Below are 23,072 nucleotides of genomic sequence, written 5' to 3'. Positions count from 1 at the left end.
GGAAAATGCACAACTCAATGCCTGGGTCCCCCTACTCTCTCCACTAAACATACTAGCCATTTAGCCAGGGAGCATAAGAAATTCAGGTTATTATTTCTGGTGCAAGATTGGAGATTTTTTTTCAACTGGGACCTGCTAGATTTTTATGTATTTATTAGGTTTACATGGCAAGATTTTGGTAGCAGGGGAGCTGCAGAGGTGGTTTCTGTGAGAAGATATCAGGAGCTGTCCCCATGTCAGAAAATTCCAGATACCTCCAAGAAGGCCCCAAAGCTGGCCAAAGCAGAGCTCATCAATGAGCTTGGAGAAATTAATTTTGCCAGAATCTGTTGTGCCCATGACAGTGATTTCCAAGTGCTCTCCCCATCCTTAACTCAACCCAGAAGATTTCTGTCGTATTTTGTCTCCTCTAACTGAGGAAGATAAGTGATAGAGCAGCTTGGTGGACACCTGGCAGTCACCCAAGGTCAACCCACCACAATATAATTATCATTGCAACCTGCCTTGAAGAGAGCACGGACATTACTCCACAGAGGTTCTGTGGGTATCTGGGCCAACACATGTTCTTTTCTTTGCAAAGATGAAGTTAATTGAATTAACTCTTGTATGCCACATTAATGCTGCTAGAACTGAAGGGAGGATGTGCCCTGTTGGGCTTGTGTGATTTGTATCTTAATGTGGGGCTGGTTTGTGAATTAATGCAGAGCACTTGTCTTTATGATATTTCCTCACAAAAGAAGCAATTTTATCTTTAAAAGCATCTAGTTTTAAAAGAATCCAATAAACAAGGCAGAAAGTAGAGAATTAAAGTGTGTTAGCTGTATGAGCGCTCCGAAGACACTGAACATCAAGGAGTTTGCCTTTGTCACCTCTCTGCCACTGCAAGTCACCCAAATAAGGTTTACTGTAACTGAGCTAATGATAAAAAATCTGCAACTCTGAAAGAACAGCTTTCTATCTTTAGGCTTCAGCTATGCTTTTCTTTTGTCTGTAGAGCCTATTTATGGAATGCTGCTGTTGAACTTGAATGCAAACCAGAAGAGCGTTCCTGCCTAAATTGTCTATAAATACCTCCTGGAGGAGCTTAGGGGCTTTTACTGTCCATATTTTTGTGAAGTCCTCAGTGTGCTTCCTTGACCAAGTATTTGTTTATTCCTCATTCAACATTCATTGTCTGTCTTCAAAAAGTGACCTCCTGAAATGTATACCCCACGTCTGTATGAGGCTGCTATTTTTAAATAACCCTGAGAACACTGAGGTTGTATGGGCCTCCATGAGACAGTAATATACAGAAACCTGTGCATGAAAATTGCCATTTTGGATGCACCAAGATGCAGATAAACATGCAGATTATTTAGGAAACTAACAAAGGAAAGGATTTTAGCAGAAATAATGCTGTAATCTACCATTTTAGATTACTGTTTGCTGGTCCCATATGCCCATGGGGCATCCAGAATAGGATGCAAATGATGACAATAGAAGAAAATGCAGAGCAAAAGTGTTAGTGGATAATTTGTACCTAGGAAAATTTTCCTCATTAATTAGGCAGAGATTCATGCCCTCAGGCAGAAAGCTTTCAAGTATTTTTCAAATCCTGAGCTCTGGGTTTGTCTTGGTGGGGTTTTTTGTTTAGTTGGTTGGTTGGGCTTTTTTGTTTTTATTTTTTTTGTTTGCCACTCTCTGTAACAATCTCAGCCTCTTCTTGCTGGGGGATCACTTGCAAACAGATTGTATAGGATGGCCCCTCAAAAAACATGATTTCTTTTAAGAGGTTTGATTTACCTGTTTTTCTAACTGTTTGAAACTCTTTAGGCCTTGAACTGGAGGTTGGAAGGAGTGCACTCCTTTATAAAATTAAGTACTTTGACTTTTCGTTGTATGCTTCCCTATGGCTTGAAGAAGAAAGGGGTAAGGATAGAGTAACAAGACATCCTGCACAGTTCAATTCAAGTTGCACAGAGCATTGTAATTGCTTTATAATTTTTCTCCTCCTTGTGATTATGGTTTTTGACGTTAGTGAACACTCCTGTATCTTGAGATGGGATTGGGGCTATTTTTTGGGTTGCTTCCCTAACCAGCCTCCAGCAACACTGGGGATGTCACCTCTTGCAGCTCCCCCTGGACACCCAGGGCTGGAAGGACTGTCCTTATCATAGCTTAGCAGCCAAATTACAGAGAGTATTATCCCAGTCCTGGGGCAAATACCCAGATATTTCCTTTGGAAAATGCATGTGAAAGTGCAAAATTATATTTACACCCATGCAAATGTATGTGCTTTTCCCAGGGGCTTTGCAATAGTGAAAAGCAAACTCTAAATAGGCCAGAAGCAAAACAAATTTGCTTTTAAGTTAAAAAAAAAAACAACCCAAAACATTCAAGAGAAGAAAACTGCAGCCTACACTGGTCCTGTTTGACACTGGAATTATGAACACTGGCCACAATTTTGATAGCAGTTGTGTAGCACACTTAAATTTGCTTGGGTAACCAAACATAAAATTCCTAAACTTCAGTAGAAAATTGCAAGTTAAATATATTACATTTAAATTTAAGTTGCCAACCAGCAGCCTTATTCACACAATTCACTGTTTTGCAATATTGTAAGTCAGTTAGTTGAAAAACATAGAGTTTCTGCATGTCTTTTCTGCAGGAATTTATAGCATTTTGGGGGGAGGAATTTCACCTAAAAATAAGAAATATTTGGTAAACCAAAACTTAGAGCTTCTTTGACGTATAAAAAAATTGATATTTTGTTTTGGTGATATGTGAATCAATTATCACTTTTACGTTTGTTTAATGTTCCATAATGTAAAATATTTTTGCAGAAAAGATCCATTCCAGTGAAGGTGAAGCAAAATAAGAATTTGTCAAACCAGAATGGTACTTGGATTTATGCAGCTTAATGCAAAGCCTGAATAATCAGAAATCAGAAGCAAAAAATGAAACACTGGCTTTATAAAAAATGAATGGACCATATTCAATCCAGAAAACAATTTGCTTAGTTTTACAAGAACAAAAATGTTCACTTATAAAATTGTGCAAGAAGCTTAACAGGCTGACATCACCATCTCTTGGGTAATATTACACTACAGGTTTGTCTGGTTTGGGTTTTTGTTGGTTTTGGTTGGGTTGTTGTTTTTTCTTTTTCCTCCCTATCCTACAGCTCAAGTCCAGCAAGTACGGAATTGTGAATACCCTTGTTGATGTGGCACTCAATTCTTTGAAGCTGTAAGTGGGTGGGGAAGGATGAGTGTGAGCGGTGTGTAATACACCCACTAATAAATCCCTGGTGCAAATCAAAAGCCTACAAGACTATTGCACAGCGTTTAAGCAATAGACTGAGTCTTCTGGTTGACACTTGACTGAAGCTGTATTAGTCTTCCCACCAAAAGTGCCAATTTCTGGTAAGGAAATAAACTACTGTTTATATCTACAACTCATTGTATGTGAATTTTGGAGTAGGCTGCAGGACTGGAGGACACAGAAAGCAGCAATAATTTATAGACATGAAAGGGTGGGATAAAATTGGGGTATTCAAAATAGCATGACTCCTTATAATGACAGGACCCTCCCTAACTCTTTAGCTGCTTTCTGTTGTGATTTAAATTAGCAGCAGAAGTCAGTTTGTCCTTTAGATTGAAGGTGCATGGCCAGTGCCCTCAGGGCCTAGTACAGGTCGTGTATTGAAATGCTTAGACAGGCTCAGGTTGCCGGCTCAAGACCAAAGAAATAAAATTCCTGTCTCAAAACCCATCTCTCAGGCATTTTGTTGCTACAAACTTGTTTGTTTGTTTGTCTGAACTGCTTTGTGTCTAAGCAGAAGGGAGGACAAAACCTTTCGGCAAAGACATGGAGAAATGTATTAGGGACATTTTCTTTGAGTTTTCAGAGCAGGTAGAACCCCAAAGTCAGATGTGAACTGCAGTCTTACACATCTGTGCATTCTTAGTCCCACAAATTCACCCAAGCAGGATTTTAGTTTCCCAGAATTATCTTCATATGTGCATGTGTCCCTTCCCCTTGGTCCAGGCTCACTTTTCAGAGAGTTAGAGCTGGTTAATTCAGCTGCTAAGGCTCTGTGCTGAAGTTGGCCAGAGTGTGCAGATATTAATTCAACTGCCTGGTTTCTGCAATTCAATGTACAATTGAATGAGCATAATCTGAGCAGTACGATTGATTTAACATCAGTGTGGGAACTTTAGCTTTCAGTTTTCATGAATTATGTGTTTGAATTTTGAACTTTAAAGCTGTACTAATGTAGACATTTGCATTTAATGACATATCAGTGAAGCTGAATAGGCCTGCCACCTCCTAAACTCTTAAAAGTTTCAGCTCTTTGGAAACCTCTTGCTGGAAATATGAACAACAGCTGGTAGATTGCCTGATTGAAATGTTCTAATCTCGATCATGAAAAGAGAAGAAACACAGCATCAATAAAATCTCATGAATCTTTTGATACAGTTTTATGACCATTGTCTTAATATATCTTCCCCCTTGTATCTAGAGGCTAATAGAACTTAAATAAAGTTAATTATTTAATATTCATATTGAAACATAACTAAAGCAAGATGTATTGCAGAATCACCAAAGAGATGAGATTAATATAATTTTTATCCCAGATGCTTTAAGTGTTTGTGATTTTTTTAATGCATCAACCAAATTATGTAGACAAATCTGAAGGAAGATGTCAGAAATATCCAAAGTAGTCTTGCACTAACAAGAGCACTAAGAAGCACATTTGCCAAGGTACTTTGATAACCAGCTCCCAATGATTTCAGCAGCAACAACAAAGTTGGTTGAGGATGTGGGAATAAGTTCCTGGAACTGTCAGTATGGACATATATTCTGACCTCTGTTGAGGTATTGAAACAATGGAATAATTTATTGTTCCATTCAGTGTGTTTTAAATCTAGCAATTCTAAATTTCAAGTGATTTAAAAATATTTAGCTGAAAGAAAAAATAGTCATTTTAATAATATACTGTAATGATTTGATATCTGATTATAATTGTTTTTGAAAAAAATTACTTCAGTACATTGTTAGGAATTTTGCTTCCCCTCAATTTTTTGGTCTAAACATTTCTGGCTTTATCTCAAACTGCTGTCATCTTATCTTTAGAAAGCAGGAAATAGAAAAAAGAATTAGTAGAATGTCCCATCTTTAAATCTGACATTTTTTTTCAGAAAATGACTTTGCATTCAGCTAAAATTTTAAAACTCTTTTCCACATGAAAGTAGCTTTCAAAGTTCAAAAATACATTGACTCTAGTTCTATGTTTTTGACAAGCTTTTATAATAAGCTATTTTATTGCATGCATAAATTAGTTGTTTTTTAGCCTCATAACCACCTGGAACATACAAAACTTTCACAACAGAGACAGAGATATAAATGTGGAATATGGAAAAAGGAAAATACAACTCTCAAAGGAATATCAAACCTTTCAACTTGAAGGTTAAATGTGGGCATTAAAAAGAATCCAATTAAATTGAAAACAAGGGTGTACTAAATTGCCCAACTGTAATAAATTCATTATGTATGGATAAAGGAAAACATAACAATTCATAATAAATACATGGCTTCTTAAGTACAATTGCTCCTAAAAGTAATTAGAGTAGATCATTCTTTGTTCCAGACCCATGTTCTCAGTAGTCTGATGGGTTTAGCAGTGCAGAGGCACCAGTACTGCTTGGGGAAATGTGCAGGAGCAGTAATGTGCAATGGGAAAACAATCTCATATAAAATTTAAGTCTTCTGTATAAAAGCAGGAAATAAAAGTAGGAATCGGATGTTTTTCATTGTTAAACTTCAAAGACTATACCTTGCATTTCTGTGGTTTTATAGCTGGTTTAAATGCTAGCTTGTTGCTAGCTTTTAGCTCCCCTCTTGTGCCAGCATGATGTAATAACTGGAGTTAGATCATCCAAAAAATGCTATCTCCCTGGTTCAGCCTTTAGACAACCACATTTTCAAAGCAGCTTATTCCTGGCAGTTTCCCCCGACAGGAAGGAAAGGAAGGAGTCCTTTTGTTCCGGTATGCGAAAAAAGTCAGGCTCACCTGTGTGTTTCAGCTGCATAGCCCAAACTCTAATCAGAGCCATGGTCAATCATAAGATTCATAAGGCTGATAAGGCTCAGAGCTGCCTGTGGAATTGCATATGTTAATGTAAATTAATGTTTTTAAAGTACAAGACAAAGGACTGAAAGAATGACCAGGGCCACATTTCCTCTCCTTGCTCCATTTTCAAGAGATGTTTTTCTCAATGTTGGGAGGAATATGGTTGCTGTTGGTAACAAATGATGTCGTATCAGAAAGCCAAAAACCCAGGATCAACAGGAAAAATAAACCAAATGAAAAGCCCAGCCAAAATGGCAGTGAAGTTGCAGTCCAGGAGAGATGCTGGCAATGACAGCAACCTGCAGACTTTTCACCAAAAGAATTCAGTGTGCTGAGAATTATGCATGAAGGATTTGCATGCAGGCAGTGTCAGAGGGCAGACTTACACAGTGATTGGGATTGCATGAAAAAGCTGATTCATTAAGGTCCGGTGCATTCTTAAGGAGAAAATCTAGAACGAGTGCCATTATTTAAGAGTACATTTCTCACTCACTGAGTCAAGATTCCCAGGAGCTATGAAAGGCAATCATGCGGTTCTCAAGTGATTGGAAATGTCATTATAATGTAAAATGCAGAAAACTTAATCCCCGTAACTTTTTCCACAGCTTTTTTCCTGCCTGGACAGATGTTCCTTGTCAGCCTCTTAAAAAATACATGGACCATAATACAGGCTCACCATGGTCACTGTGAAGTGGTGTTAGTCTAACTATTAGTTGAAGGCAAGAACGGGAACAGGAAAACTTTCACTCTAAATAAAATATGTGTCTTTTGGCCAGTTGAGCAGAGAGGTATTATAAAACCCAGGAAATTAGGCAAAACCCTCTATTCTTGTGTAGTAGATGGTGTAGATGTTAAAAACCCATGGTATGATAGAATTTGAAATAAAGGGCTAAGACAGGTTGTGGGGCTGAATCCAAGTGGCAAGACCTCAAAAATCCTTTGATGTTCATTTCAAGGAACAGCCTGAGCAGCAAGGTACATCACAGGCTTCAGATAGGTTGCAAAACATATGGAATCATAGAATGATTTGGGTTGGATGGGACCAAAAAGAACTTCTAGTTCCAATCTAGTTCCCTTGTATCCTTGGGATTTTAATCTGCTGGGTGCAATCACTTTCCAAAAGTTGCCTCAAGAGGGGAGCTTGGCATGATGAAATGCATTGTTTTAGCTGTAGAGCTGGTACCATGAAATTGTGCTTATGTGTATTGCTCTTCAGATTTTTGAAAAATACTCAGAGTTGGATTTCCTCAATTCCCATTTAATCCAGTTCAGCCTGCCTTCAGGAGGGGAAACAGGCCAAAAGTTGGTGTCACACAGGTGCCCCCTTATAATTCTTACAAATCCGAGATCATAGTGATAATCTCATTAATTTTTCTATTTAGCATTCTTATAGTCTACTACATGTCAGCCTGATCACTCCTACCAGATAAATGCTTGCTTCATTTGAAGAGAACAAGCTAAATAGGACTTGACCCCAACTTTGTCATATTTTTTTCATGCCAGGCCCATTTTATGACTCCCATGTCTGATTTCCCAAGCTAGTTCATCACAACACAAAGGAATAGGTTTTCACAATCAGGACTATGAATTACTAAATGCAGCATGAATTTTCTCTGTGGTAACTAAATGTCATTACCATAGGTGGGCTAAATCAAATAACTTGCAATCTCTCTTATTCTTAAGAGTGCAGGTATTGCACAGAACAACTGTACTTTAATCTCTTTCTTTTTGGAAGACTCAAGAATGGGTGGCATGGATAATTAATTTCCCTTACTGAGCAATTGTGTCTCCTTCTAAATGCTGTGCCACTTCTGGGCAAGTTCAGAGGAGCGGGAAAATTTACTGGATTACCTGAGGATAAGAACCTATTTGCACCAAGGAAAAATGTTGTAAAGCAGAAGTTGTGCTGCATAAAAGAAGCCAGAGAGTCTTCAAATCTTTGAGGCCGAACCAGAACTTGTCAAAGTCTCTGCTGTCAGCTATGCAATGGCTTCCCAAACCAGGTGAAGTTCTGCTCTGTAATATCTGGGGACATCCAGTAACCATCAGCAAAATTAGGGTCATCTAAATCCTGCTGGATTACATAAATACATAATACATTTACATAGGATTGGATAGAATAAAAGTATATACAAATATAATATACAAATATATAATAAAATATAAGTCCTGCAAGATATAATTCCTATACTAACTTAAGCTCTTCCCCTTGCCATCATGACAAAGCTGATTTCTCCCATCCAGAATGAATCATCTCTTGTTGCATGGCTGTGGCAACAAGAAGATCTCTCCACAGAGGAAAAAAAAAAAAAGAAGAAGAAAAACAAAAGGAATCCCTCAAACAACAAAACAAGTTGAAACCTGAATTCCCAACTTATGGTATAATCAGATAATGATTTTTTCACTGCCATGGGAATGGAGATAGAATTAGGACTACATATACACTTCAGCCTGAATAAACCATATAGATAGGGAATGACACATTTTAAAAAGTGATTGATTGAAAAATGGTAAAACAAGCAGATATTATCACAGATTTTTTTCACAAGGGAAACATACTTCTTTACATTAGCCTCCTACAGAAGTGTATTGTCTCAATTTGCTAATATAGGTGTGCTTATGGATGCTTCTACAATGTTTTGTTCCTTCAGGCGTGTTTATTTTGATCAAGTAATCTTTTGTTGCCGGGATAACTCCTGAATTATTTTTCTTTATATTTATTTTTTAAAGTCCTAGTCCTCAATAGAGAACAGTCTTCCATTCCTCCTCTCCCTAAATAATTTATCCACAGAAAACTGAAGCTTCCATTAACACAAGGCTACTCATTAGTCTGGGTAAATTTCATGAACAGACATAACTGAATGCAGAGGCAAAACTCAAGTGCAAGCTAAAGAACAAGCAGAAGATGGTTAATTTGTAGTTCATTTCTCCAGAGAATTCAGTGATTTTGTCCATCCACCATACAAACAATTTGCCAGCAGGCAACAGTGTAGGAGTAGTATTGCAGAACTACAACATAAAACAATCAGAATATAAGAAAATGGGTAGTGGATCAGCTGATCACTCCAGTATCCTCCCCAATGAAATATGGGTAGGGCAAGCACAGTGGTACTTCACCAGAGGGCTCTCACAGGTGCTGCAGGGTGCATTGCTACACCTGGTGTGGGAGGCTTGGCATTTGACAACCCTTAAAGCAGTTCTTGTCTTTGAATGTGCCCCACTGCTTTTTCACATGTGCATGAGTCACCAGCAGCTCCGTGGCCTGGAGTCCTCCATTCTAATGCCAAGGGCTGTGAAAAAGGATTTCCCTTCTCTGCTTCAAAACTAGCCTTGCCTAGCTTCATTTGATGCCTCCTACTTCTCCGATTAGAAGAGACAGGGAACATCAATCCCTCTTCCTGCTGTCCATGCCTTCTGGTGACTTTATGGTCCAAAAGCAAACCAAAAAAATAAAAATGTGACCCCTTCTAGGATGCTTTTTGTTACTTGCAGCTACACTATAAGGTGTGCACATACAGAGCAGTTTATGGCAGCTGGGAGGATTTTCATGGCTAAGGATGATATGTGGTGATCCCAGGTGAACTGAAAGGCAATAGGTCTTGCACACAAATCACTTATATGCCCTCTTTTCCTCCCAGAATCAAAAATGCATAAGTTCACTCAAGCAGGATTTTAATTTCCCAGAATTATCTTCATGTGTGCATCTAGTATAGCTAAATCCTTAGACTTTGCTGCTTTTCTGGCTGAGCAGGTGGTTCAAGGGTTTTGACACAGCCATTCTCAGTTTGGGATTTAATGACTTACAGCATGGAGCTGAAGCAAAATGCCACACTGAGTAGCTGATTTCAACTCAGCTCTGACAGTTTGCACAAGCCAAGGATCCATCCCCAAAGAAGGTGGTTGCTAAATTCATATTTTTCTAAGAGCAGTCACAAAGTATTTATAAGTTCTCCAAGAGTCTCAAAGCAAATGTGAGGGAGCCTCTCTTTTCCTGGACCTCCACCCCATGCCAGGAAAAGCAGCTTTGCCTTAGCTTGCAAAAAGATCAAAGAAAAAAAAATCACTGCTTTCAGTAAGTGGGAAGGCTGACTATCCCATACTGTTGTGGGGTGGAAGGGAGGAGCTTGGCAGTTAAAAGACTATCAAAGATACAAAATCACACCACTTCTTTTTTTTTTTTTTAATTTCATCGTAGTTTAAATATATGTATAGCTCACAATACATGTATTTTAAACATAGTTTGAATTAATTTCTAAAAAAAATTTAAAACCTGTGTACATTAGCATGTGCCCATTTCCACTGGCCTTTCCTAAGGCTCCTGTGTGGATGACTGGTGACTGGAGTAGGAACCCCTATGGAGGTGGATGTTTATTTTTTGTCTTTTTTCCACAGCTGCTTTAGCTGGTTTTTTTAAGAGTCAGGTTTGAACTCTACATTTAAGCAAGTAAGTTATCAATGGAAAATAGGATTGTCTTGGAAACTTTTTCCCTAGTCATGAAAAAGTGGGTTCTCCTGGATTTTCTGTTCCTACATCCCATGTTTCTCAAAGCACAGCTGCCTCCCAGTTTCTTCAAGTGCCTGATCAATTTGGCATTCACCAACCAAAATCAGAAAAGTATAATGAGAAGTAAAACCAATTCCTCACAGGGGAAATGGAGGGGCAGGCACTGATCTATTCTCTGGTGACAAGGGAATGACATGTCAAGGGAGGTTTAGGTTGCATATAAGGAAAAGGTTCTTCACCCAGAGGGTGGTTGGACACTGGAACAGGCACCCCAGGAAACTGGTCACAAGAGTTCAAGAAATATTTGGACGACATTCTCAGGCACATGGTGTGACCCTTGGGGTGTGCTTTGCAGAGCCAGGAGCTGGACTTTGGTGATCCTCATCGGTCCTTTCCAACTTAGGTTGCTCTGTTATTCTATGATTCTGTGAAATCATAAAAACACCTTCCTGCCCACCACTCCCTCCTTCAAGACAAAGAGGAAGTTTCTGGCAGCTTCTCAGAGAAGCCATCCCTGTACCCCCTCTGCTTTGGGAACTGTGCCATGCCAACCCAGTGCAGCCTCACACCCAGCATTCCTGTAAACATTTACCCTTCAGCAACAGCCCGCAGGCTGCTGCTGAGTATTTGCATTATTCTACAAATACTTTTTGTTGTGAATAATGTAAAAATCATTGCCTATTGTGCTTCAGCTTCCTTAGCGCCTTCTGAAAATAGAACATACACTGAAGTAGTGCAACATTGTGCTTCAAATGTGGGGTTTGTTTGGATTTTAGGTTGAGACTTTTTTTTTTGTTTTGTTTTGATGTTTTGTTGGGGTTTTCTTCCCCTGCTATTTTTCATCCTGTTTGAACGATCTGGTGGTGAAGCATCTGTCACTTTATAGCAACCTTTTTCACCGACATTGCTGCTCTTAGGCACTTGAAATGAAAAGTCCTTTTCTCAGCAGAAGGCTGGGCTGTGGTTACTGGCTGATGTACAGGAATTGTTCCACCTGCCTGTGAGAGGCAGCTCTTTCTTGCCATGACAGACCCACTTCCTAGGAGCTTGTGACTCTAAGGTGATAAAATAAAAATATTGCATCAACCTGAAAGTGCAGGGCAACTCCAAATGGGCTGAGTGTAACAGAGTTCAAACTGAGATGTATTTTTCCCTGTGTGCATTGTATCAGTTTATATTATAGAGGCTCCAGCAAATTTTTGCTTTTAAGGTAGGGCATGAATTGACTGAAAAGAACACGAAGGAGAAAAAACATTTTAAGGAAGAGTCCTGGGAACTAAGAAATTCTTGTATTAATATTACAGTAATATATCCATATGCAAATCACTGGTTCTGGATATCTCAAGGTATTATGATGATTTACCTCCCACCTTCCCACCCAAGTAATACAAGAGGGGAAAAACAAGGTAACATTGTAATTTTTTCTGAAGAATCCTTGGAAAATACATTTTGTTTGCTAAACTAAAATCAGCTTTCTAACAAGGACAAAACAGTTAATGATTGAATAGATAGTTTCTTTTAAAAAACATAATAAAAACCAATTTCCCAATGAGAGGTGTTTCAAGAAAAAAAAGTCTGATTTTCTACTATAGCAATTACTACTGAAAACTGAAAACAAACCAGGGACTGATCAGTATATTAGTGAAAGGTGAATATGGGATTCGTTTTCAGAAGGAAAACCAAAGTAAGAGATACGACCGCTTCACACAGAAATAAATCCTTAAAAAAAATGAAAGAGCCAGTACCAACAGAGTTATCTCTGAACAGGTAAAGTAAAAGAAATGTGGCATCTCTGGCACATCTCATAAAGAATAAATCTCCATGGACATTTTATAAATATAGGTATATTCAGAATCACATCAGAGAAAGTATTAGTCTCGATTGTATTAATGAACTTTGCCAACAACCCACACACTAAAACATGTTTGCATTAAGTGTTCCTTGAATTTTTCAAGTAAGAAACGAATCAGTAACAATCAGGCTGTTGATACGTATTTCATGCAGGAACATAAGACACAAATTAGTTAATAAATTATTCACCAGCTTTGCTCTCAAGTGTATTGGGAGCTGGCAAGATGTCCATGGCTCAGGGTAGTGCTAAATGACTGCACATAAAACAGAGAGGCACTGTCAGGTAGCATACACAGAGATTACTGGCAGGTCTTGACTTAGGCAACATCCTCATTAATGATACTAAAGCATAAGTAAACAGAAACATAATGAAATCTGTTGGAGCTGCATGCCAGTGTCAAAGAAAGTGGAATACTACAGAAGAACTGAAATGCCTGGGTGTCAAATAAAAGCCCATTACATCAAATGAATAAAAATATTCCATTCATACTTGAGAAGAACCACAGGCATGTCTCAGATTAGTTTTCCATCCATCACCAGGCACTGGTAGCCAGACAATCAGAGTAGTTCCACAAAAGTCAGTGGAAACAGCAGTGAAGATTGAAGGAAGCATGGACCTGTTTTCCCCAGCTGATGAGCTGCTTCCTAGGGAGAGTGGCAGGGAGAGCAAAAGGTGATTTTTGGTGCTGCATGGTGAGGTGCATTGTTTGTGTTACAGAGAGACAGCAGGTCTTCTGACATAACCTACAGCACCCCATTGATTATTACTAGCATTATTTTTTTTTAATCTGTCAAATTGTTACTCTAAATTTTTAGAGGTGAGGGGGTGAATAATACCAAAGGTAATGTCATAAATCCATAAACTTGAAAATATGTGTCTTAAGGTGATAAATAAGTAAATGATTCAAGGAACCTTATTTGCTCTGGATACCTCACAACCCGTACTGAGAAAAACGTTGTTGCTGAGGCCTCAAAGTGCTATTTTGCCTGCTGTTTTCATTAGAAGCCATTCATGTTTTATTTAGATAGCTTCAATCAATGTGTATCTCTGTTTTATTTTTCAGTTAAACCTTGCCAGTGCAATCAACCTTGTCTGCAAATTATTCTACATTGTCTGTAAGTAAATGCCTTCCAGTACTGTAAACCTTGTGTAGTTAATTGTTCTTAGAGAATAGGGGAATATTTCATGATAGCAGGGCAATCATTTATGTGACAAATTGTTGTGTTTATTTTGAGTATAAAATTCATATCACACTCTTGGTTTTGCTATTTCTACCTTTTGGTGTCTTGCATGTCCTATTAGGACTAGCATAGAGGGAAATACACCTGCTCCAGTTCTTTAAAAGTAGATTGGGGACAAATGGAAATGAAGGATTAATTTAGCTGGAAAAACTTGCTCCAGTTAGGGGAGGTGCCTGCATATGTTAGTAGTTGAAGACAGAATGCAAGTTGTAGGAGTTAATGGCTGCTCTTGGTCTGGATGGAGCTTGCTGATGGAGTCCCTAAAACCTGTGTGTTATGAGCTATGCTGTTCCCCATGTTTATAAACAGTCTTAAAAAGGGCCAATTGTTAAAATGAAAAGATCCCAATAAAACAAAATAGTTGGTCAAGCTAATGAAAACAAGGGCTGACCCACGATTTACCAGGTTATTTTTGAAGGTGGAGAAGCTAGGTAATAAAATGATAGGTGCAACCCATTGGAAATAGATTTAAGGTTATGCACCTTGGAAAAAGCAATCCAAGACTCAAGTGAACAATGTAAGCTCTAAGCTGGCTGTAACTTCCAGGAGCAAGACCATGAAAACACCAGCTTAATTATGGGAAATGCTGAGTGAAATCATAGGAGGTTTTACAGGAGCAGACAGAGAACAGAAAATACTGTTAAACTCCAGTACAACCACAGAGTTCATCCCCATTTTGAACACTCTGGCTCCTTCACCTGCAAACAAAATATGATGAAAATTCAGAGGAGAATGACAAAGGTGATGAAAGCTATGGGACTACTTTCCCTTGATAAATGAGCAAGTGGTTTAGGACTCTTGTTATGGACAGACATGACTTGAGAGGAGATGGTAGCTTTTGGGAGTCAGAGTCACAGAGCTAGATGGAGACAGACACAGAAGATGCCAGACGTCCATGGGGTGGTGGGCTGCAGCTTCACCTGGCTTTACTGGGGTGGTTTTTATGGTGTTCAACATCTAAATAGCCTCAAGGGAGAAACATCATCAGGCTGTGCAGCAGAAATCCAGAAAGCATTACTAACTGTGAAAAAAACCCAAAACTCTCCACATGTCAAGAAAGTTCTTGAAATTGAAATGGGTGAAAGAGTACTTGAGGAAAAATACCACAAGTGTTTGTGCTGCTGTTGCAATGTGTGCTTAGGGTGACAGCTGGAGCACGTGTGTGGTGGCAGGGTGTGTGTGTAAGCTGTTTATATCCTGAACATGAACCATATGCTGCTTTTAAATCTTCCCCAACTAAGCAGCCGTGTCTCCCTGATCAGACCTTATCTCTAAAATGATGACCGACTTCTGGGACTTTCTTTTGTGCTTGCTTCCTGCTTCTGTGAACCTGAACATGGCTCCTGGGAAGGATTGACAGCTTCAGAAACTGCAAAAAATAAGACATGATAATCGCTGTCAGAGAAGGACTGGAAAGAGAAACTGAGAGCTTAATTACGGCTGCAAAGGAATGGGCTCTTTGTATGGGTGATGATAAAATGAAGATAGAGGGGAGGAAGTACAGAGCATAAGAACTGCAGTCAGCTTTTGGAGACTATTAGTAGTTCGGTTTATGATCATAACAATACAGCTGGAGATTCTTTAAGAGGTGCAACCTAAAAGGCTGTCAAGTTGTGCACCAGGCATTCTGCAAGTGTTACAAAATACAAGTGGCTCCATCACAATAGGAGAGTAATAGGGGATTTGTTGCAATCTTAGTCCAAATAAAAATTCCCCTGAGACTTTTTTTTGGCTGTTAATGGCCATAAGGCACATGCTAGGAGATCCAGCATGGTGGGCTTAGAAAGGAAGGAAGGAGACTGTATCATTGTGGACACTGCTTGTCCACTTCTTGAAAATACCAGACTGAGAATGCAGCATAATACAAACACACATGACTAGCAATGACACAGAAACCATAATTACAATTACTTAAAAAATTGTTGGGAAAACCAATATAAATATAATAGAAACAAATAAATAAAAATAAATATAAATCAATACTGTGCACACTACAAACATAAACAATGCACCTTCTCAAAACCATTTGGTTTTATAAAACACATTAATAGCATCCAAAGCTCACTGATAGCTGGATTTTAATGGGATCCCCTGAAAACCTGTATGGTATGACAGAAAAAGAGATACAACAGCAGCACTAACAGTGCCCTCTGGAAATTGCTAGCACATCTATAGAAATATATGCTACTCATTAACATTTATATACTACAGAAAAAAACCTGGCTGGTTTTGATGAACATTGAGGTATTGGTGTCTGCCACACAATGAGATCCAGCTTAATGAAGTGGGTGGTCTCACCTTGCCCAATATTCTTTGAACAGGAAAACTGTGCATGAAGGTCAGCTGGGTAAAGACACGGCCTGAAGAGGTGAAACACAGGTTTCTGCCTTGGTCATTCCATTCCCTTCAGCCTTTATGTGTAGGATCAGCTTTGCAGCCTGAATGGACTATTCTGCTTCAGCCTCTGTTAGCCCAGGGTGTGGGATACACAGCCAAAGAGGAAAATGTGGATCCCCACTGGAAGGGCTGTATCTTACTGCCCTTCCTGAATAAAACAACAGCTTTGTTTCTTTAGGGATGGTACTTCCCTTTCAACACCCGCATTAAAGTAAATATGCTTGTCTTCAAAGGTGTAAAAGACAGCCAGGAATTTGTAAGAGGGGCATGCTCAAAGTCAGCAAAAGAAAAGCCATCAGTTTGCAGGTGTTTGGTAACAGAGCCAAGCAACAGAATCTCCACCTGTATGTCAGTCCTTGGAGGGACACCAAGGAGCATGCAACCCCACTGTCTTGAACCCTCCAAGGTAGAGGACAGCCACATTAAAGTAAAAAAGGCAACACCTCAACTAGCTGATCAATAAGGTCAGCCGTCCTAGCAGGAATCCTTAGTCCAATACCCGAAATACAGAAAAACATGGGTGTCGACAGCTAATATTTAACAAAGCCAACAAGGCAATGAGTGAAACTAATTAAAAGTAAATAAAACCATATAAATAAAAGAAAAAAACAGGGTGAACCAAAACAAAAGCAAACAATGAAACCTACAAAATAAAATAAAGAAAAATCCAACAAAAAAAATCCACCATAAATAAAAACAAAACAACAAAAAATGTTGTTAAAATAGGGCATCACAGTGCTGTCCTATTTTAACTTGAAAGAGAGCAATGTGGGGCAAGTGATGTTACACTGCCCTCAGACTGACTGTGATTTTCACAGGGAGAGATGACTCCTCCCTCCTTCCCTCCTTTGCACACAAAAGCCTGCGATCTCCAACATGTAAGTACATGTAAACTACAAGGAGCTTTATGGGCCCCATTAAAAAAGGTTATTCTATGTCAGTGCTCCAAAAAGCAGAAGGCAGGTAACTTATAACCTAGATTTAAATTTATGATAGGCATCCTGGATTGACCACCACGAAGCAGGAATTTTTCTGTTTGCATTATTTTTGATGATGTTCTCCACTGCCACATCCAGGCCATCTAGTGCCCAGAAAATGTCACAAACAAGCATGTGGCACCAGGTAAGCAACACTTCAAGAAACAGTTGTACTGCAGTTCCCTCCTTGCACAGATCATTTGAACAAGCTAAAACTGAGTAAGATGCACCTGACAAAAAGGGTGTACTGGATGACACAGGTAACTGGGAGCTCTCATATTCTAATAATGTTAATGATATTTAGGGGTTGAGCTGTGTTCTGTGAAAGAGCCTGGTGATCCAGGACACATCAATTTGCCAATCAATTTACAGGGGCCTGGCATTGGATACAAATCCCCAAAATATATTGAGGGTCACATCTGAAAAGCAATTCCAGCACTTGCACCTTATTCCCTACCTACTGTTCTAAGCATCTCTTCACCATAATGATATTCATATTTTCCAAATCACTATGCTGCTCTCATCTTGGCTCACTGAGAAGCTGTTGTGTATACTAATTGGTGTGGTATGTCCTATACATTAGGGTGTCTGGCTTAATTTGGAAATCTTCTTAAAATTCATACTTGAATTATTGATTGTACGGCTTGGACGATGAAATGAGATGGGGTGGATTTTAGAGTTATGAATAATAAACTCCTGCTCAGCCAAAGCTACCAAGTGATGAGTTTAAGCTTTAAGATATGCCCCACTACACATTTTACACATGCTAGTGCCACACTACCTATAGACCTCACCATATGTTTGTTATTCTTTGTAGCCATGCAAAAGTAGGGATTATTGTGTAATGGATTTTAGAACACAATTCCTGCTGGTCTTTGCTGAGATTATGCACCTGAAAACCTCTTTTGAAATCTTCTCCAGATATTGACTGCTATCTGATTTCCATTTGGCTGAATAGGTGAGGTCCCTGACCCCCTTTTCTTGTGTGCTGGTTGACAACATTTGATAGTCCATCCTGTTATCCTTCATGAAAGACATTAGGTACAACTTGCTTGCTCCTCTTTCCCTTTCAGCATTTGTCTCAGCAAGACCTTTCTTCTAAAGCCCTAATGAGCACAAACTAACTGGGTACATCTGTAGCCATGCTTAGGAACATTCAAGACTACCTGGCACTGTCACCCTTTTTGCACTGTTATGGTATCAGTACCTTGGTAATGGACTACTCAGCATTTCACACAGCCCTCAGGTGGGAGTCCTATGGCCCTTACTGCATTTCAGTCATCTCTTCCTGTTGGGTGCCTCTGCTGGTACACTTTGGTGTTTTGTTTGCTTTATCTTCAGCTGCCAGGCACTGTGCTAACTATCTGAGGATCAGATTGCCCATTTGTCTTGGATCATTTTCCTGTGACTCAATCAGAGGAAGCATTAAAAGATTTATGAAATGAATGTGTGAAACAAGGACGTGCCAATCAACTGTACAGTAGGGGGTAAAAAAAGCCATTATTTCAGTGACTGCTGCTATGCGTTAAAAGAAAACTGAACTTAATAAAAAAATCATTCTACTGAGTTCTGCAACAGAGTCCAGGAGGCAAAAAGGTCATGTAGAAGACCAAAAGGATCAATTGCATGTGTCTGTACAACCACCCATTTCTTAAAGCTCTGGTTTTCGGTATAATCCCTTTGTCTATGTTTTGACCCAATCTTATTTAATTTATGTTTTTTATTCATTAAATTGTATGCATGAGGTATCGGCTCAAGACTGAGCCTTATGCACGTTTCACTGAAGGGATTTTCTGTTGTATTTGACACAAACCACTCTACCTAGTTTTATTATTTGAAATCTTCAAAATCTATCTTTGCATTATTGATTTCTTTCTTTTTGAAACCTGATTTACCCTCAGCAATAGCATTTAGTCTTAAAAATAATTAGGATCACTTTACCACTGCAGCATAACCTCAAGTAAGAAAGTTAATTTCCTGTTCAGTTTAGAATTTTTCCATTAATACCATGAATACTAAATTTATACTATGGCAGTCAAAGTCCTCTGAGAGTACCTTTAAAACACCAATTTCTCAGCTGTGATAATTTCCTACTTTTGGTTCCCAAATGGCTCTAAATCCTCCCACAGAGTTGCAAAAAGAGTGGTATTTTCCCTTGTGTTTTTTTCTCTCTTATCCTGCTTGCCAGGAGATAGGTATGATAAGTGTTTACAGATGATATCAGCGTTACAGGATAGACAGTTAATAGTATCTGCAAAATAGTTAATAGTACTGCAAAAGCACCGTGCCCAGCAGTCCCCAGGGCCAGCACAACATTTCTCCCAATAGCTCAAACTTCTCTCCATCCCAGCAAGCAATGTGAACGGGCACTTTAGCTTCTGGACATCAGTACAGCTCATCCTTCATGGTAACTCTGTGAGGGGCGCTAGTGGTGGATTTGCCACTCTTCCTCATGGGTGGAACTGGCACCTTACCTTCTGGACATCAGTGCAGTTCATCCTTCATGGTAACTCTGTGAGGGGCGCTAGTGGTGGATTTGCCACTCTTCCTCATGGGTGGAACTGGCACCTTACCTTCTGGACATCAGTGCAGTTCATCCTTCATGGTAACACTATGAGGGGTGCTAGTGGTGGATTTGCCACTCTTCCTCATGGCTGGGACATGTTGGTTTCTTCCAGTGCCTCAAGGCTCCATGATCCTGGCTGATGGAGTTAGGCTAAATTGCAGCATGCAGTGAATGTTTTCAAGTGCCCTATAGATCATTTAAGGTCAGTCCATTGGTTTCCTAAGGAGTATGGGCACCAAGATCTGTGTGTGTGTTGTTGGTTTTGAAGAACATCTGATTTTCCTGAATACTACAAGAGTAAATCAACAAGCAGCCCAGAAATTACCGTCCACCTTTTTGGTCCTAAAAATCATTCTGCTTCTCCATCTCAACTAAGCCATTGCTTTTGCTGTTTATTGGGATTTTTCCTGGTTTCCCTGAACTTTTGTGACTTTCACCTGCAGCTGCAAGCAACAAACCCCTTTGCTTCCAAATTTGCTGTCAGCTCCAGGGAAACCTCTCTGATGGCACAGCTTATTTACTCTGCTATTTCTGCTTCCTGTTGTTTCAGCAATAACTATGTGGAAGAGCATTTAATTGCTCTTCCCATTTAGCCTGGCTGAAGCATGCTCAGCACACCCATCTGCTTCAACATGACTTCTGCATCAAAGTCCCACCCCCGCTCTACAACAGCCAATTACATCTTACAGCCTAATTTATCCACACACAAAAAGAGCCTTTATTTGAAAATAGAATCAGAGCTAGCTCTGAAAATTCTTGGGTTCAAATTAACGAAAAAAAAAAGCAACACAAGTTCTTTAAACTGAAATTCTAGTGACAATTTTTATTTTCTCTCACATTACATATGTACTAGAACAACAGAGACAGGCCATGGTTTCCAAACAGTTGAAATAACTTGGAATTGCAGAGGAAGTCTATATTGTTAGGTTTCAATTAAGCTAAATTATTAATGATTTTTGTGTCTAATTGCCTTATTACCTTGACTACAGACAGATTCAAGTCAACAGTTCAGACAGCCTTTATGCATGGCCATTTTGCAATCCGTGTCTAAGCCACCAGTCACCACCAGTGCTCCACACTGGGTTTGCACAGCATTTCCAATTGGACTAAATACTGCACTTTTCAGGGCAACACCCTATCTATGCCAGGAACTCTTTCCATGTCCCCACTGCCTCCGCTTCAGGAAACACTGAAACAGTACTGACACCCACCAAAAGAGTAGGAATACCAAAAGAAAACCAGGCATATTTCTGTTTGTCATCATTTACCTCAGCCATCAACAAAGGCCCATGCAAAAGCTCACTCACTCCCCCACCAGTAAGACTGGTGAGAGAATTGGAACAGCAAAAGCTAGAAAACCCGTGGGTTGAGATAAAGACAGTTTAATAGGGAAAGCAAAAGCAGTACACTCAGGCAAAGCAAAACAAGGAATTAATTCAGTGTTTCCCATGGGTAGCAATGTGTTCAGCCATCTCCGAGTGAGCAGGGTCCCCCAGCACACCTGACTTGGGAAGAAAAACACCATCACTCCAAATGTCCCCCCTTCCTCCTTCTTCTCCCCACTTTATACATTCAGCATGATGCCACATGGTCTGGAATATCACGTTGGTCAGGTTGGGTCACCTGTCCTGGCTGTGTCTCCTCCCAAGCTCCTGAGCATCCTCATCCTCCCTGCCAGCATGTCAGTACAAACAATAGAAGAGGCCTTGGCTCTGTGCAAGCCCTGCTCAGCAATAACAGAAACATCTTTAGATTATCATTGCTGTGTTCAGCACAAATCCAAAACACAGCCCAATAATAGCCTCTGTGCACAAAATTAACTCTACCCCAGCTGAAACCAGCACACTGATATTGAGAGACTGAGACCCCATCTTCTGCTGCACAAGGCATTGGACATGAACAGGCTGCCAGGAAATATGTTAGCTAAAAGTTAGATGGGACCAGCCATCCCATGGCACCTTCTCTCCTTTAGGCCTTTCTGCTGGTGCCATGGCACTGCAAATCTACTATGGGTGACCAGTATGCTAAGGCTTAAATAATCTCTTAAATGCAAAGCATTTTCTTGACAGCCCATGTTTTCAAAATTAAATCATTATCAGTTGCATTTTCTATGTAATATGGGAGGGGGTCTTCTGTTATTTTTTGAGGTTATTCTTGCACCTAGAAAAATTAAGGTACATATTAGGAGGAAGAGACTAAAAAAGTCAGACTAAATATGAGCCTTGTCATTGATTTCTGCTTTTGAATTGCTCCTTATTTTGGAATTTTGCTTGAGTCCAGTGTAATCAATCCCACCGAATTTCATACCTAAAAATGAGTGTGGATGTATGCAAAAACATGAGGTGCTTCCCTTGCAGGGAGGGATCTTACAGTACTTTCCTAAACCAGGACCACAGAGGAGATGATGATGGGGGAGAAGAAAACACAGAATGTGGAGTCTGTCGAGATCTAATTCAGTGTCCCCATCCATCCATCATCTATCTATCTATCTATCTATCTATCTATCTATCTATCTATCTATCTATCTATCTATCTATCTATCATCTATCTATCCATCTGCTTGAATTGTTGGGATTTTATGATGGAAATGTGGGTTTATCAGAGATAAGCTGAGTTTTGCTGGAATCTATAGGAGGAAGTCAGTGATGTTTATTTGTATCACTCCACAGCATTTGTTTTTAAAAAGTCATGTAGTTTTGTCATGACAGTACTTCAGATTGAAAAAAAAATGGTGAAAACCAACCATAATACTTGATCATGAAGTAAAGTAAACATTGTATGTTTTGTGTAGGACAACTGGTAACAGTGCTGAAAACAGAAATGTCTATCCATGAATTGATCCAGATGACATGCATCGTTGACAATAAGGTAATTCATTACAGAATGTAATGGCTCAGTGACAGTTGTTTATGGAAGTTAACGGAAATATGAGAGAAAGAAAGAAAGCAAATAGGACATATCTTCAGAAAAAGAAAGAAAAAAATAAAATAATCAAAATCACAGTCAATTACAACTCAGTAAACCCACTTTTAAACCATCTCAAAATAATATGATATTATCATTAAAGCCCCACATCTACCTGGGGGATAATGGAATAATGAGCAACAAATGATGCAGACACCACGGTGCCAGGTTGGTATGTATGACAAATCCTCCTGAAGTAAATTGATTGGGAACTCAAAATCCTGGGTGAACAGATTCAAACAATACAACTTGAAAGAGAGTTTGGTTTTTTTGGTTTTTTTTTTTTTTGAAGAAAGTGTTCTGGAAACCTCTCTAAGGTTGCAATTGGGTTCTGTTACAGGTTTCCCAATGTAAAACACCACACTGACTTTCAAGGCCTGAAGGCTGTCTGCCTATGCAAGTAAAAAATATCTGAATGCTGGGGTGATGGATATGGAAAAGAATAGGAGTAGATTATAG

The 23,072-nt window shown here is 39.3% G+C and overlaps 1 long non-coding RNA gene across 1 annotated transcript in view; it reads left to right on the top strand.

The window, feature by feature from the left end:
• Positions 1-23,072, top strand: part of LOC135447394 (uncharacterized) — a 52,642-nt gene extending 29,570 nt beyond the window's left edge. The window contains exons 2-4 of the long non-coding RNA XR_010440094.1: positions 13,532-13,583; positions 22,441-22,517; positions 22,954-23,072. This is a non-coding gene — a long non-coding RNA (uncharacterized LOC135447394). The remainder of the gene's footprint in view (positions 1-13,531; positions 13,584-22,440; positions 22,518-22,953) is intronic.

This window comes from Zonotrichia leucophrys, chromosome 4 (assembly GCF_028769735.1).
Source record: "Zonotrichia leucophrys gambelii isolate GWCS_2022_RI chromosome 4, RI_Zleu_2.0, whole genome shotgun sequence".
Lineage (NCBI taxonomy): Eukaryota > Metazoa > Chordata > Aves > Passeriformes > Passerellidae > Zonotrichia > Zonotrichia leucophrys.
The sequence above is the reverse complement of the archived record's forward strand: the minus strand, read 5'-3'. Positions and strand labels throughout refer to the sequence as shown.